Source organism: Manis javanica, chromosome 2 (assembly GCF_040802235.1).
Source record: "Manis javanica isolate MJ-LG chromosome 2, MJ_LKY, whole genome shotgun sequence".
Taxonomy (NCBI): Eukaryota; Metazoa; Chordata; class Mammalia; order Pholidota; family Manidae; genus Manis; species Manis javanica.
In genome coordinates this window covers 106,403,949-106,420,238 of record NC_133157.1, presented here as the reverse complement: position 1 = coordinate 106,420,238, position 16,290 = coordinate 106,403,949, and the positions used below count along the sequence as shown (strand labels likewise).

At 42.4% G+C, this 16,290-nt stretch overlaps 1 protein-coding gene across 1 annotated transcript in view; it reads right to left on the bottom strand.

The window, feature by feature from the left end:
- Positions 1–15,548, bottom strand: part of ARHGAP21 (Rho GTPase activating protein 21) — a 133,699-nt gene extending 118,151 nt beyond the window's left edge. The window contains 1 exon segment of the mRNA XM_073229076.1: positions 14,855–15,548. The gene's annotated coding sequence lies outside the window, so the exon portion shown is untranslated.
- Between the last annotated feature and the right edge of the window lie 742 nt (positions 15,549–16,290).

The following is a 16,290-nucleotide window of genomic DNA, read 5'->3' as shown; positions in this document are numbered from 1 at the left end:
CATGAAAAAGATGCTCAGCATCATAAGTCATTATAGAATACAAATCAAAACCACAATGAAGTACTACTTCATACATACATAGGTTGGTGATAATAAAAAAATTAATATTTTAAATGAAAAATAACAAGTGTTGGTCAGGATGTGGAGAAACTGTGATGTTCATACACTCCTCGTAGGAATGTAAAATGGTCAGCACTGTGGAAAACCATTTGGCAATTTCTCAAAACGTCAAATACCGAATTACCACATAACCCAACAATTCCATTTCTGGGTATATATTCAAAAGAACTGAAAACATGGAATCCAAACAGAAACTGGCACACCAATATTTATAGTAGCATAAAACATCCCAAGTGTACATAAACAGATGAATGGATGAGAAAATACAGTATATGTATATAAAAGGATATTATTCAGCCATAAAAGGAATGAGTTCTGATCAATTCTGTAACATGGATGACCCTTGAAAACACTATGCTAAGTGTAGTAAGACACAACAGGACAAATACATGACTCCACTTACATGTGGTACCTAGAATAGGCAGAGTCACAACATTAAAAGCAGAATACTGGCCATCGGGAGCTGTGGGAGTGGGAGTTACTGCTTCATGGGCACAAAGTTTCTGTTTGGAATGATGAAAATGTTCTGGAAATGACAGCAATGATGGTTACACACTGTGAATGTACTTAATGCACTAAATGGTACATATAAAAATGGTCAAAATGGTAAATTTTATTTGTACTTTACCAATAAGAAAGTTAAGCAAGCAGTCCTGAACCAGTTAAAAAATATGTACTCATTGGTCTTCAGTAAAGCAAACATTACTACATAGGCCTACATAACAATCCAGTAGGACAGCATTGAAGTAAAATACTTTAATAAGCAGACAAATCAAATTCCATTTTTCTATAAATGGTATTCAGAGAAATTTTTGTATATAGGCTTCTAAAACAATTAAAGGCTTACATGAAATTCAACTGCTTAAGAGTTGCATGCCAGTCTCATTAAACCCAGAGACATATTAACATTTTGCCACCTAAAAATCCACAGAACATATAATTTTTCAATAACTTTTTAGGGTTCAATTATTTATATTTCTTCAGTGTTACCTGCAATTAAGGAAAAAATAAATTTTTAAAATTTTTCTCCACAGAAAAACGAAATTGTTAACAATCTTACATATAGAGTTTTATTTCTTCCTTCCCTTTTCCTTCCTTCATTGTTTTTCTTGACTTATGACTTACAGGGTCTCCCATATCGTGCTGAATGAAAGTGTTGAGAGCAGAAATGCTTGTCCTCTTCCTAATCTGAGTAGTAAAGTGTTCAATAGTTCACCAAGTACGAGAGCTGTAGGTTTTTTCATGATATCTTTATCAAATTGGGTAAGTTTCCTTATGGTCTCAGTTTTCCGAGAGCTTTTATGATGAATGACTGTTAAATTCTGTCAAAAGCTTTTTCTGAGATAATATGAAATTTCTCCTTTACTCTGTTAATATGTTAACATGATAAACCAATCTTTCATTCCTGGGATAACTCCAACTAAATTATAATGTATTAGCCTTTCATACATATACTGTAGATTGATTTGCCTAACAATTTGTTTAGAATTTTTACACCTATAACCATTGGTCTGGGTTATTAGTCTGAATTGCTTTTCTTATAATGTCCAGGCCTTCTAAAAAGGATATGAGAAGAAAACAGATTTCTATTTTCTATACTTCTGCAGAATTGGTATGATTTCTTCCTTGAATATGTGATAAAATGTATCAATGCAGCCATCTGCGTCTGGAGATTTCTTTGTGGGGAGGTTATTAATTCCAGCCTCAGTTTAAGACATATGGCACTGTCAGATTTTTAAAAAATTTCTCCTGTGGCAATTTTGGCAATCTGTAGCTTTCAACATGTGATATTGTGATTTATGATAAGGAATACATATTTGGTCTTCATCCCCCTTTTTGGCACAGACTTCACAAAGCCCTTGGAATTTCCTCAGTGATGAGAGAAACAAAGACATCTTTTGCTATGCTAATGGTGGCTTTTGGATCTCACCTACCACAGGGCTGGTTGCCAGAACCACGCATGTGATCAGGGGTATAACTTTCAGTCCCAACCCCCTGACCTTGGGGATGGGAGAGGGGCTGAAGGTTGAATCAGTCTTCAATGGCCAGTGATTTAATCATCCTTATATAATGAAGCCTCCATAAAAACCCGAAAGGATGAGGTTCAGAGAGCTTCTGGGGTGGTGAACATGTGGGGATTTGGGGAGAGCAGTGTGCACAGACTGGGCATGGGAGCACGGCATCCTCTCACCATAGTTTGCCATGTTGCTCTCCCATCTGGCTGTTCTTGAGTTAAGTCCTTCTGTGATACACTGGTAATCTAGTAAGTAAAATGTTTCTCAGAATTCTGTAAACTGTTCTAGCAAATTAATCGCGTTCGTTGGACGCTCGAGTCTATCTGTAGGTCAGAAGCACAGGTGAGTACCTGGACTTGCCACTGGTGGCTGAGATTGGTTGTGGGAGGGGGAGCAGTCTTAGGACTGAGTCCTTAACCTATGGGAATCATGCTATGATGTTATCTCAGGGTAGACAGTGTCAGAATTGAGTTGAACTATACGAAACCCAGCTGGTGTTGGATAATTGTTTGGTATAAGAACACCCACCCCACTCCTGACTGCCCCCAACACATACACACAAATCTGAATGGATATGAGAATCCTTACACAGAATTTGCCCATTTCATCTAAGTTGTAAGATTCACTGGCATAAAGTTATTTACATCTTTTTATTTTTTCTAATGTCTATATCTGTGAATGATAATCCCTCTTATTCCTGGTATCAGCATATTGTTTTCCCTCTTAGTTAATTACACAAACTGATTTCTAAAGTTTGAAACCCCTTTATAAGAGTAACAGAAGATCCCTATATGGTCTTCTGTCAATTCAAAGACAACTACAAAAGACATACTTTTTTGTTGTCAAAAATATGCCAGATATTTCACCATGGTATGGCAAATCAAGTATTCACTTTCTAAGCCATGGGTTTTGGGGTAGCCTTTTGCTTCTGGAATATATATATGTATATTTTACAACCTTAAACATCTGCCTATCTTTTTCCTAGAGATCCCACTTGATCCAAACACAAGTAACTTGTTTGGAAGTAAAAGTTAGATAGCAAGACTATGGTGGGCAAATAAAAAGGCAGTCAGGAATGGGAGCAGTAGCCAAGGACTAAATAGGCAAAAATTATTCTTCCAAGTTCCTCTCCTAAACCAAAAAGAATTTGCATCACCCTTTGTGATATAGCAGATACAGTTCTAGTAGCCATAAACTATGAAGTTCTGTCAATATCCTCAGCTAGGGATTCAAGTTTGGCTCATACTACCCCAAGGAAGACCCCAGTGATACTTAGTCTCTCACCACCAAGTCTATAGTGTAACTATAGTGTAACTATAGTAACTATAGTATGATTTTTAATCAGGTGCATATTATGCTAAGGCATCATTGGTGCTTCTAGACAGCAAAGACTAGTGAGGGTCAGAAATGAAGGCAGTCAAAAAAACACACACAAATATCCCGATTAAAAAATGGGCAAAGGACCTAAGCAGATAAATGTACAAAGAAGACATACAATGCCTGATAGGCATGTGAAAAGGTGCTCCACCTCACTAATCAGCAGGGAAATGCAAATCAAAACCACAGTGAGGTATCACTTCAGCCTCTTAGAATAGCTACTGTTGACAAAAAGTAAAGATAACAAGAATTAGTGAGGATGTGGAGAAAAGGGAACCTTGGCACACTGTTGGTGGGGACTAACTGGTACAACCATTATATGGAGGTTCCTGACAAAATTAAAAACAGAACTGTCATATGATCCAGCAGTCCCACTTCTGGGTACACCCAGTGAAAATGAAATCAGGATCTTGAAGAGAATACTATTCAGCATTAAAAAAGAAGGAAATCCTGCCATTTGCAACAACAGGGATGGAGCTGGAGGGTATTATGCTGAGTGAAATAAGCCAGACACATCTGACAAATACTTTATGATCTCACTTATATGTGGAATCTAAAATAGTCAAACTCAGAGAAGCAGAGAATATACTGACAGAGGCTAGGGAGTGGGGGAAATGGAGAGGTGATGGTCACAGGGCACACATTTCAGTTATGCAAGATAAGTAAATTCTGAAGATGTATTAAGCACAATACATATACAGTATTAACAATATACATACAGTATAACAATAGATTGACAGTAATGATAATACTGTACTATATACTTAAAATTTGCTAAGGTGGTAGATCTTGTGTTAAGTGTTTGTACCATAAAAATAATAACAATAATAAAAAGGGCGAGAAGAAACTTTGGGGAGGTAACAGGTATGTTTATCACCTTGATAGTAGGAATGGCTTCATGGGTGATATGTATCCTCAAAGCCACTGAGTTGTATACATTAAAAATACACAGGTTTTTACATGTCAATCATATCTCAGTAAAGGGATCTTTTTAAAAAAAAGAAATGAAGGCTTCTAAAATATTCAGAACTATGAAGTAGTTGGGTATCTAAGAACCATTATAACAAGTAGGACCTTTCAAGAAGCTATCCCTGGACCTCTGTATAAACAGCTTTATTTCAAAGTCAACTAGAGAAGCTAGGACTCTCTATTAACTCTATGAGGCACTGTCTTTACTAAGGAAAACAAGTCAAAAGAGAAATCTGTTCAGCATTGTTGTTGCTTCTTCTACTGGTATGATCATACCTCCTTTTTAGGCTCTCTTGGCAAACAAAAAGCTTAATGCATGGGGTCCAAAGTAAACATCACTTCCCAGGAGAAAAGAAATACATCACTATATATGCAGTCACATTCAAGACATCAGTTTTCTCAAAAGCTTCTCTTAATCCTTGGAATTCAAATCATTCTTTGAGACGCCTATCAACCTTGATTATGCTTTCTCCATTTGCTCACTAGCCTCTCTCTGCCAGATCCTCTTTGTCAGTAGCTTTCCTCCTCCATCACTTTCACTGACTTCCCGAAATCCTGCTCCTTTTGCAGAATTGGCAGTTCGACTCTGTGATTAGTTTACATCGGATTTGCATCGAGGACATCTCAGTCAATGACAAGCCTGACTCAACAGACAGAAGAGCTGTCAGTATTAAATGAGGAAGGGCTGTAGAGAGAATTATTTTGTTAATGATTAGTTTATTATTTATGTTAGAATGATTTCAGAAACTGTTCACAATGTATACTTAATAACAAGTCACACACTTATATATATATCTCCTGACATATTTAATATATTATTAATTTTTTTAAGTAAATTGAAAACAGTTTCCTAAAAAACATACAATAAAGATCTGATTTAAAGTGGGTGCCGAAAGCATTTCCTTCTCCACACATTCACTGGGTATGTAATAGGCTTCCACAAGCCAGTATGCAGAATACAGAAGGGAACATTGGTCTCACTGGTTAAGTTAACACAAGCTCTTTACACAAGAATCTTTATTAGGAAAGTACTGCAAATTAGAGATGTCTAGTTATCTCAAGGTTTAAAAAAATAATTCCTATTCCCACTCATAGTGGCTAAGATATGTCCAAAAGAAATGTAATCATAAATCCAGCTTCTTATCTATTGATATTTAAGGATACTCTCCACACTGTAAGAAAGGAGCAAATCAAGATTTATGTTCTTAGGAGTCCAAGTCCTGTCAAGATATATTGAAGATTAATGCAGTGAGCAAAAGAGTACACATCAAGAGGCTACGTCTTCATGAGGCTCTAAGAAGGAAAAGAGTTGTGGGATTATAGGCAGGACTGAAGACATATCACTATCCATAACTATGCCAGATGTCTAATCCGGAATAGAGATAAGCAACAAGGGGAAAGGCCCAAAGTAGCCAATTCTGAGTCAAAAACATGCCCAACATCAAACAGGAAAGTCAACAGGCTAGTCTGACTAAGGAAAGAGAATAAACTCATTAATCTGCCATTTTTTGACAATAATAGTTTGTTCTGGATTGCTTAAAAACTTTCCTCAAAACATGAATATTCAGAAATATCAAATTTGAGTTCTAAGCCTATTCTGTCATTCACAAATCTACACAATGGAATTTCTTACATATAAATAGCTAGCTAGAAAGGACTTATAAAAAAACAATTGCCATCACATTAAGTGTCTTAATCCTATAGTACAGTGTAACCATTTGTTTTCCAGATTACCTTAGAGGTACAAAAGACCATCTTCCAGATTTTATTGTGAAATAAGCTATTTATACAATACTCAATTTTTTTAAGGATAAGACAACTTAAACTGAAAAATTTTGGTGGAAGCAATCCAAAATTGAGCTTTTGAGTGAATAGGTCTTCCTATTTCAAACCAACAGGATATACAGAAGACTCATAATATTTTAACACATTTAACTCCTTAGGGTCAATTAAAATGAAATAAATACTAGAACAATCTTTTAAGTCCAATAACCCTTTGTTTTACTAATCTAATCACATCAGCCAAAAAGAAAAACAAGTGCCTACCATATGCTCTTTCTGTAATAGAAAAGAGCTGCATTCAATAACAGCATCTGTGCATCTTTATCAACAGGAGCATTGCCCATCCTGAAATAAGCATATTGTTAAATATAATAACATGACAGGTTCCTCCATAAAGTAAAGAACAAAAGAAACTGAATTTTACTTTTGTACAGATTATTTGACCTGGTAATAATCAAAGAAATGAAGAAAAACTCAGAGATTATGTAATCCAGGAACAAGACTTAATAAAATGTTTAACTGGAAGAAACAAATGGTAAGAAACACAAACAACATACGGAGAAATTTTCTTTAGACCTGGGTCCTCATTTTACTGAGGGCCCTTCCTTATCTAGTGATGGACCCCACTCAATACATTCAAATCCAGGCTTCTACTGAAATGTTACTAGTGATACTTGCTATTGTTATGGTCACTAGCCTTAATTCCAACAGGCATTTCATTCCCTTAACCTAACTTGCAGCATTAAAGCTTTAACATGCCATGAATGGTATTCTGACATTTTGATTCAGGTATATGGAGGAACACACATTTAAAACAAATTAGGAGTATACGTTTAAATATTATTGTGAGTAGTATGTATCCTTTTCAAAAAGAATTCTTTCCAGCAATGTAGGTTTTCTAAAAACCAAGTTTTCACATATGACCTATTTCTTAAATCTTTAACTAGTGTCTTTTTATTGTTATGTTGGAATTGAGCAAAAGAGACAATACAAAAATAACACAATGCCAAAATTCTCATCATCCAGGATTAACAATGGCTAACATTTTGTCACAATATTGTAATCACCTTTAACTTACAGTGAAATGCTTATAATATTAAAAAAATTAAAAATATAAAGAGAAACATTCATGTTAGTTATTTGTTTTAAGAAAAATAACATTATCACTACAGACATATCTTTTAATAATTTCTCCACCACTCTGATTCCCTGTCCCCTAATCTTATTAATTACCATTATCTCACCTCTTCGTACAAATTATTTCATACATGTGTACTACACTCTGTCTTGGTTACTGTTACTTGGTTACCAGCTTCCCAAAGGTAAAAAAAGATGAAAGGAAAAAAGGCACCAAAAATGTCACCAGCAGTCCTAGTGGGCACAGAGGCCTAAGGAAGACTACACACTCCATTTTTGTCTGATGTCAATTATGTATTCACATATTACATACCTAGATGCAAACTCAATACCATTTTAGACTTTTTCCTAGCCACCATTCATTCACTGGCAAATGGTATTTGTGGGCCTACAGTGTGCTAGGCACTCTTCTAGCAAAGAAATACAGTGTGAACAAATCAAACTGCACTTGACACTTACATTCTAGATAAATTATTTGTCAAAATAAATTAGCAAACTCTGAAAACTAAGCATGTCAGATGGAGATTACGCGATAGGGTGGGAAAAAAAAGCAAGGAAGTGGGGGCAGGCTATACTACGGGAAGCAGGGGAGAGGTGTTCAACAAACAGAACAGTCAGCAAAGGCTGAGCTCAGAAGGTGACCCCTAAGCGAAAGCTGAAAGAGACAAGGCAGTAAGCGCTGCAGACACCTGAGGACAGAGGGTTCCTGGCAGGCCAACAGCAAGTGGGAAGGCTCTGCAGGATTCCATGCTCAGGTGTTCGCAAAAGACAATGAGGAGGGTGAGGGCTACAGGTGGGGAATCAGGGAGGTGGGGTGGGCTGTGAAGGGCTTTGCATGGCACTGTAAGAACTTTCACTTTTAATCGTGAGGAAAATGGGAAGCCATCAGAGAAATCTGAGCAAAGGAGTGACATGATCTGGTTTATAAAAGGTCCATTCTGATTATTGTATGGCAAACAGACTCCAGGCTGGTGAGGAATGAAGCTGAGACTGGTCAACCAGATTTGCATGTTATGCAGGAGAAAAAAAGAGAGGGATCAAAGGTCGCTCCCAGATGCCTGACCTAGAAGCACAGGATGACTATTGCTTTAGAGGAGGAAGACTGTGGAAGCAGCCAACTGGAAAGGGTAAGGAGAGCAGAGAATCAGGAATTTGGTTTTGGTTTATTCGCCAAGTGGATACTGAGTGGTCAGGTCAGTTGGATGTAGGATCTGAATTCAAGAGATGGAGAGAAAGGACGAGGGACAGAGACAGACAGATGGGCGGACACACACACACATATGAATTATCAGTATATACTTGCTATTTAAAACCATGAAACTGAATTCATGGAGAGAAGAAATGAAAGTCAAACTGAGTCCTGAGGTAAATGAAGATTTAGCAGGTCAGGAAGTTGAGGAAACTTCAGAAACCGAGAAAGGAGCAAGGGTTCAGTAGGATAATCAAGAAAGGACAACTTGAATCTAAGTGAACCTTTATAAAAAAGCCTTTCTTGCTTATTCATTAACTCAGCAAGCATTTGCTGAGCACCTACTATGTGCCAGATATGACAGAAACAAACATGGTCCTTGCTCTTCTGGAGCTTGCAATCCAGGGGGAAATACATAAATAAACTTGCAAATGCTATTCCCGATAAGGTACAGGGTGTTTTGGGACAGTGCACTAGAGGCAGCTAATCCAGTCCCAGAGGGTTGGGAAAGGTGTTTCTGAAGAAGTAATGTTGAAAAGACCAGAATGATGAGGCAGAGGAGGGAAACTGGAAGGACGGGTGGAAGAAAACAGCATCTGCCAGAACTGGAAGTGAAGAGAGACATGGTGATGCCCAGGCAGCTGAAGGTAATCGAGTATAGGAAGTTACAGAGCAAGGTAACAGATAAGACTTGAGCAGGGCCAGCCAAGTTATCACTGTCTTCTAAGGTTTCTGGGAGTTTCAACTTCATTCCAAAGGCAATGGGGAGCCAGGAAATTATTTCACGAAGGGAGGTGAACGATCAGCTCTCTATTTCCGGAGAAGCACTTTGACCATGGCATGGACAGAGTGCTGGAAGGGGACAAGGCTTGGCAACTGGCAATCTAGTTAGGAAGCCTAGTCTATGGCTCATCCCCAAGATACCACTGACCTGAACTTGGGTAGTGGCAGTAGGATCTGGAATGTAGTCTTGGATGGGAAGAACGAGGAGAGGGAACTAGTCAATGATGATAACCTAGTTCCTAACTTGGGCAAATAAGGACAGTGGTGTTTATCACTACAAGAATGAACTCAGGAAGAGGGCAAGGCTGGTCATAGGGGTGGAATTTGTGACATCTGAGGCCTGTGGGCTATACAAAAAAAATTGTTTGGTAAATAGGTAAATGACTACATAGGTCTAGAGATCAACCATAAAATGTGGGATAGAGTTGTAAATCTGGAATCACCAGCACTATTTAAAGCCCTTGGGGAGTGTAAAATGAAACCCAGGGAGTAAGCAAAGAGAAGAGCAGAGGAATGGAAAAGGACTGGCTCTGGCTAAAACCAATGTGAAAGGGGCAGGAGAGGATGAAGAACCAGAGAGGGAGAGCCTAAGAAGGAACAAGGGAGTCTGGGGTAAAACCAAAGTGCATAGTATTCCAGAAGAAGAGCAAATTATGAATTTTCCTATAAATTCATGCACAGAAAAATGCCTTATTTATTAATTACACAAAATCAACCAACAAATATTTTTCATTAGCTTATAAACATTTAGTCATAGGATAATCTTAGCTAAGCAAAGAAGCAAAACAAAGTGAAATAAAGTAATTCACATTACTGAGTAAGTTTGTTTTAATAATTGGGAAAGTGTTAAAATTCTATTATTGTACAACACTGCAGACTACAGATAAAAAGTGCAATTATGGTAAAAATGGGGAAAATCATACGGGCTTGAAAGCTGAGGGAAAAGCTTTCACCTTTGGTTAAAAAAGAAAAGCAAGTTGAACCTTAAAGGATGAATAGTGAATGTGAAGTGGGGTGATAATGTCACAGAGGCTCCAGGGAGTCTCTACAGAGTGATTTTGTGAACAAAGTTGCTCAAGGTTGGGTGTCAGAAGGCTTTGCAGACCAGACTGTACGCAAACTATGTACATCTGGCTCAGATGCGTGAAACCAATTTTGAAATACACATCTTTAGATGTGCAAAGTGTATAGTTTTGTGTGACTACAATTGTGCCATCCTTACTGTATAATACCAAGATGTATTCTACTGAACTGTTACAATTTATTTGGAGAGGATTGTTATTTCTTTGGTTTTTAACCTTCCAATATATTCTCAGGGGGTGGTACCTACATTTATTCCTATGTATCAATTAGATATATCACATATATATATACAGATAGATAGATATCAGTTAGATTCCAATACTTAAGATGAACAAGAAATTTCTGAGTATTTTTTAACAAAGCCATAGACCTCATTCATAGAAGGAAGATAAGTCATGAAACCCAGACTATTAATTCACTACATTGATTTCTTCTGTCCTGCAGTTTTTTGGCAGATTAACAGCATTAATATTATGTTTTATCTCTTCAGTAGGTAAAAGTACACATATTTATTATTCTCATATACAGGAACCTAGCTATTAGTTTTTTAAAATATTTAAAGAATGACAGTACTACTCTAAAATGTAATACTTCTAATAAAATTAAGCACAAAAATTAAGTACAATGTTCAAAGACTTTAATATCTATTAACCCAAAGTATTTCAGTGGCAACTGTTTTTATTACTAATAAATGTTCACAAGATTGAATGTGCATCATAAGTATCAATGAGAAATGCTAATTACACAATCCCCAACATTCCCCAGCCTGAGGTATTAAAATGTTGTTTGACAGTATACAGCCCTTTTATTTCTATTTCTACACAGAATCTAAGCAAAGCGAATCTAAGCAAAATCTAGGCTTTAAAAAACCAAAAAATATTGTAGTTCAAAATAAAACTTAAGCACTGTATATAATGTTTTAAATGAATAAAACACAGGCAATACTGCGTTTTCCTGGTTCCCAAACTAGAAGTATGGCTATGCCAGCAGTTACATCCAAATGAAAACAAATTTCACAGTCCTTAAAAAAATACATAACTGTCATTGTTAATAAAAGCCAAATTTGCAACTGGAAACACTGCTTTCTAGCCAAGGACAAGATGTGTCTATTTTCAATTCTAGGTTTCAGGACATCCCTTAAGTGAACAAAAACAAACAAACAAACAAAAATCAAATAACATTAGCGCTTGCAAATACAATGCAAATAGCATGCTAATTAAAGTATTCACAAGACAACGACAAATAAGTATTTAAGACCACAGTGTATATTATTATGTAACTACAATATACACTAAGCAATCACCAAGTTGTAGGCAGGTCTTCCAAAAGGAGCTATTATGGTTTTACTATAATCAGGATTATGGTAATATACTTAGTCACAAGCAGGTGTTTACAGATGTCAATAAGCAAAACACTGATTCTAACTAAATTGTATAAAATGGCACACAGTACCTACTTCCCTGTTTCTGCATAAAATTTCTAATTCAGTATGAGGCAAGCTGAATGAAGCAAGTCTGTACACTTTACAAACAAAAATTTAACTTCTTACTCATTTTATTAAAATGCCAAAGTTCACACACTTAAAATTAACTTGTCTGAATAACTGTAAAGTTACAATATAAGACTTAGGAGGCACAAAAGGATAATAAGAGAGAGGCTCATTTGGAAATATTACTGTTATGTAAAGTAATCTTCAATGTTTCAATAAACATATAGATGTCTCAGAAGTAAAGTTTAAAGGATAACAATATTCTGTACATTTAGCAAGCAAATGACAGAATCTATAACAAACTAAATGCAATATAGTTAATATAGAAATAAACTCCAAATATAAGAAAAAAGGATAGGAGAGGCAACAGGGCATATGGGTGTCATATATGGGTTTACTAATTTCTGTCCTGCCTGCTCAAAGAATTTCAGGAAACCTGGCATAAAATCTTCTGGGCCCTCTCTGAAGGCAAACCAAGTCACCTGACACCCCCAAGCAGCTCTCAAAACTGAGCAGAGAAAGGAAAAGCATAAATAAAAGAACAGTAAAGGCAAGAGATTTTTCAGAGTTGGAATTATAACTGTATAAAACACTTGCAAGGCTGTGCCTAAACTGTCTATGGGAAGACTGGTTCTTAAACCCAAAGCAGAGATCCACACCAACCGCAAGTTAGGACACCCATCCGTGTCCAACTGAGACTAAGGTCCTGGTGCAACAAGCTGCCCTCTCTCCACTGGGGAGGGCAAACACACAAGATGCATAAAGCCATCCCTCTAACTATAACAACTCCAAAAACACTGCAGGATAGGGACTGAAAGGAAACACAGGGTTGTAGCAGTCTCAGCCTCGTGACATGGGAGAATTCCCTGCTCTGCGGTGACCAACATGGGGGCATTTCAAAGTGAGGACAGCATTCTTCCAAAGAATCACTACAAGTTCCTGGAAATGAAAATGGGCAAGGCTACCCTTTGCTACCAGTCCAGGTGGGGTGCTCCCACCAACCAGCCCAAAGGTCCTAAAGACCCCTTCTGAGGCCAGGTGACAGCTGACCCCCCAATGGCAGGACAACTCACAGACACAGGCCACAACAGCCGAGGTTGGTCCCACTGTGCTTACCTCCCTGGCGGGGGACTCGCAGACCTTAAGCTTGTCGCCATCTCCCTCCGGCAGACCAGTCCGGCGTGTGGCCATCATTTCATTTCAAATAACAGAGAAGGGACCAACCCTTTGGAGTCCACATTGGTGGAGGAAATACCACCACACAGCAAAAAGAGAAGAATTCCACACTATGCTCGGAGGAGGTGCAGGGCTGGTGAAACTAATGAGTCAGGGAATGAATGTTTGTATGAAGCCCCTTCAAAATACCCTGATGATTTCTTTGGACTTCAAATGACTTCAGCGTCTTCGTCCATTTCTCGAGACTTAAAAAAACACAAAACAAAGACAGGTCTTCCTGGCAGCTGGTGAGGCCAATGGGAGAGAGCGGTCCCCTTCCTCTTAGCGCTACTCCTGGACCAAGAGGAATCTGAGAGGGTCGTGAAGGCTCAAACGTCAGCTCCCAAAGAGATCTCTCCTAGAACACGGAAAAGGGAGAGGGTATGAACTCTCTCCAAACGCTGACCTTAGCCTTGCCCACATGTCCACCCCAAGTTCGCGTTTCCAACACTTGGAAAGGTTATTCGGTCCCTGCTGATGAACCAAACGAATTAGTGATGACATAACGCTCCCATACAAAAAAAGAAAAACATATAAATCGGGGGAAAAATGAGAAACATCAGAACTGCCCGGTGGCTGCGTCAAACACTCGTGGCTGTGCAGCCTTCCAGAAAATAACTCTCCTTTCAAGTGCCTTTTAATTAATGTATTTTCTGGGCAGAGAGGGAATGTCTATGTTCTGCATCACCCAGATACGTAAACTTGGCGGAAATTTTGTCACCACAAGATTAAAATCCGATAACACTATACAAATACCCTCCTTACTGCCCTCCAGCTCTCCCCTACGCTCCCCCCCAAAAATACAAAAACAAAAAGCCAGCCTCGGACTCAACCAGCGCCGGCTGGGCGGGCGATCCAAGCGGGCTGGGTGACTCGGGGCGCCTGACTCCTGCGCCCCGCCGGGTGTCCCCGCGGAGGCGGCTGTTTTCCTTGGCCGCCGGCGGGGCTGGGTGGGGACGGCGCGGGGGACCGGGCGCAGCTCCCCCTCCGGGGCATTATTCCCGAGCGGCATCAGTGCAGCCGCAGCCCGGGTAACTTTTCTTCAGTTGCTGCTCCCCGAACTACCATTCGACACTATCCTCCCCTTTCCCTGTGGCCACCTAGGGAAGTAAGAAAAAAAATAGGAAAACGAAAACCACCACCCACCTACCACTATTTCCTCCGCCCCTTCCAGAGGCGGGTCGGAGATCTCGGTTCCCGGGAAGGGCGGCCCAAATCCGCACTTTCTAAAAGCGGTGGGGAGGCCGGGGGGAAAGACAAAAAGCGAGGGGCTTACCGGTCCCGCCCGCTTGGCCCAGCTTCCGAGGCGCGGCGGCAAGCTGGAGCGGGGACGCGGGCCGGGCGCCGGGCCCGGCCGGGACGCGCTAGGCCGCAGGCTCGGTTAATATTCATGAGCGGCCGGGAGGCGCCCCTCCTCCACGGCCCGCCGGCCGGACCCCGGCGCCGCCGCCGCCGCTGCCGCCGGCCTTTGTGCCCTTCCCTCCTGCCCGCCGCCCTCCCTCGCCCCGCACGCGCGGGCGCGGCTCCTCCGCCCCCGCCCGGCGCCCGCCGCGGGCTCCCGCCGGCCCCGCGCCAGCGCCGGGCGGGGTGGCCTGAGGTGGCGGGAAGGGAGGGAGTCGCGGCCGGCCGGGCTCTCCACCCGCCCGCGGGCTCTGCGCTCTCTCGGCTAAGGCGAAAAAGAAAGCGGACACGCACCGGAGGACGCGGGGCGAGTGGATCCGCGCGCGGCTGGCCAGCCCCAAGACAGCGCGCTCCGCACGCCCGACGCGAGCCGGGCCGAGCGGGAGGACGAGCCAGCGCTGCCCGCCGCCGCGCTCCGAGGCCGCCGCCCCCGGCCGGCCGTTCCCAGGCACCGCCGCGTCCTGCCCCGGCCGGCCCCGGGCTCTCGGCCGCCGCGGGAGGGCGTGGGGCGGGGCGGCGGCCGCCGGACTCTCCCCTCGCCTCGCTGGGCCGGGCCGGGGCCGCGCTCGGGCGCTGCGATCGCCAAAGTGACAGAAGCGCCTCGCTCCGCCGCCGCGCCAAGCTGTTTCCCGGGGGCGGATTTCTCGCTTCTTCCTCCCTGGATCCACCTCCTCCCACTCCACCTCCTTCCCCTCCCCTCCCCAAGGGAGGCTCTGGGGCTGAGTATTTTCTGTCTTGAATAATACGGTCCCGGGAACCGACGCGGGAGAGGGGATTAGCCTCGGGGAGTGTGTGTATGTGTGTGTCTCGGGACTCCAAGCCCTCGCTGCCCCCTCCCGCAGCGCCCCCGAAAACCAGGCACGCGAAACCTCCCGCCTTCCCCGACCTCCCCAGCGTGGAGCGGGAGCGGCCAGGAACCGGGTCTGGACCGGGAAGGCTGGGCGCGCTGCGTCGGAGCGGAGAGGGGCGATTACACAGCCAGATTCGTGGGGCTCACTCGTCCCCGACTGAGGGGCACACGTCTTGTTGAATTTTTGCCCCTTTTCTGTTTGAGAAAGGGTAAGGAGCTGCAATACGATGTATGACTTCAAGATAAGGGAGTGTCCTTTCACGCCCAACAGCAAATAACTTCCCGCGGTGGGGCAAGGGCGTCGCGGCGAGGCGCTGTTCGTTCGGTTCGTCTGTCTTTTTAAGTCTTGAGAGCAGCCGGGTGAATTCGGCGCGACTAGCGGAACACGGGAGGACTGCCGCGCCTGCACTCCACAGGTCACCACGGCTCGGGCCCCGCGCACACCACCGCCCCTCCTCGGGCAATTCCCGGGCCCGCCCCGCCCCGCCCCGCCGTGCCGCACAACATCTCCCGCTGCAAACGGCCCAATCAGGAGACGCGACGGGAGAACGCAAGCCAGTCGGGGGCTGCTGACTCAGGCTTCCCCACCCTCGGCCCGCCCGCAGCACGCACGCCAACCGCCCCTTGGTATCCCGTCCCACCCCGCCCCCGCTCCAGGGAGGTGCCCACCTGGTCCTGTCCGCGCCGGGGTGCGGAGGAGTCGCCCGCCGAGGCGGTGGCGTGTGTCGCCTTGTCACCCTCTTTCTCGCCCCTCCGCTCACCCCCCTCCTTTCCCTGTCCTCCCGCTGTTGCTGTTGCGGGTCGTTTTTATCCCCACTCCGGCGGGGGACCACCAGCTATTGTGTCTCATCAGCTGCCACCACCACCCTAAAGGAAAAAA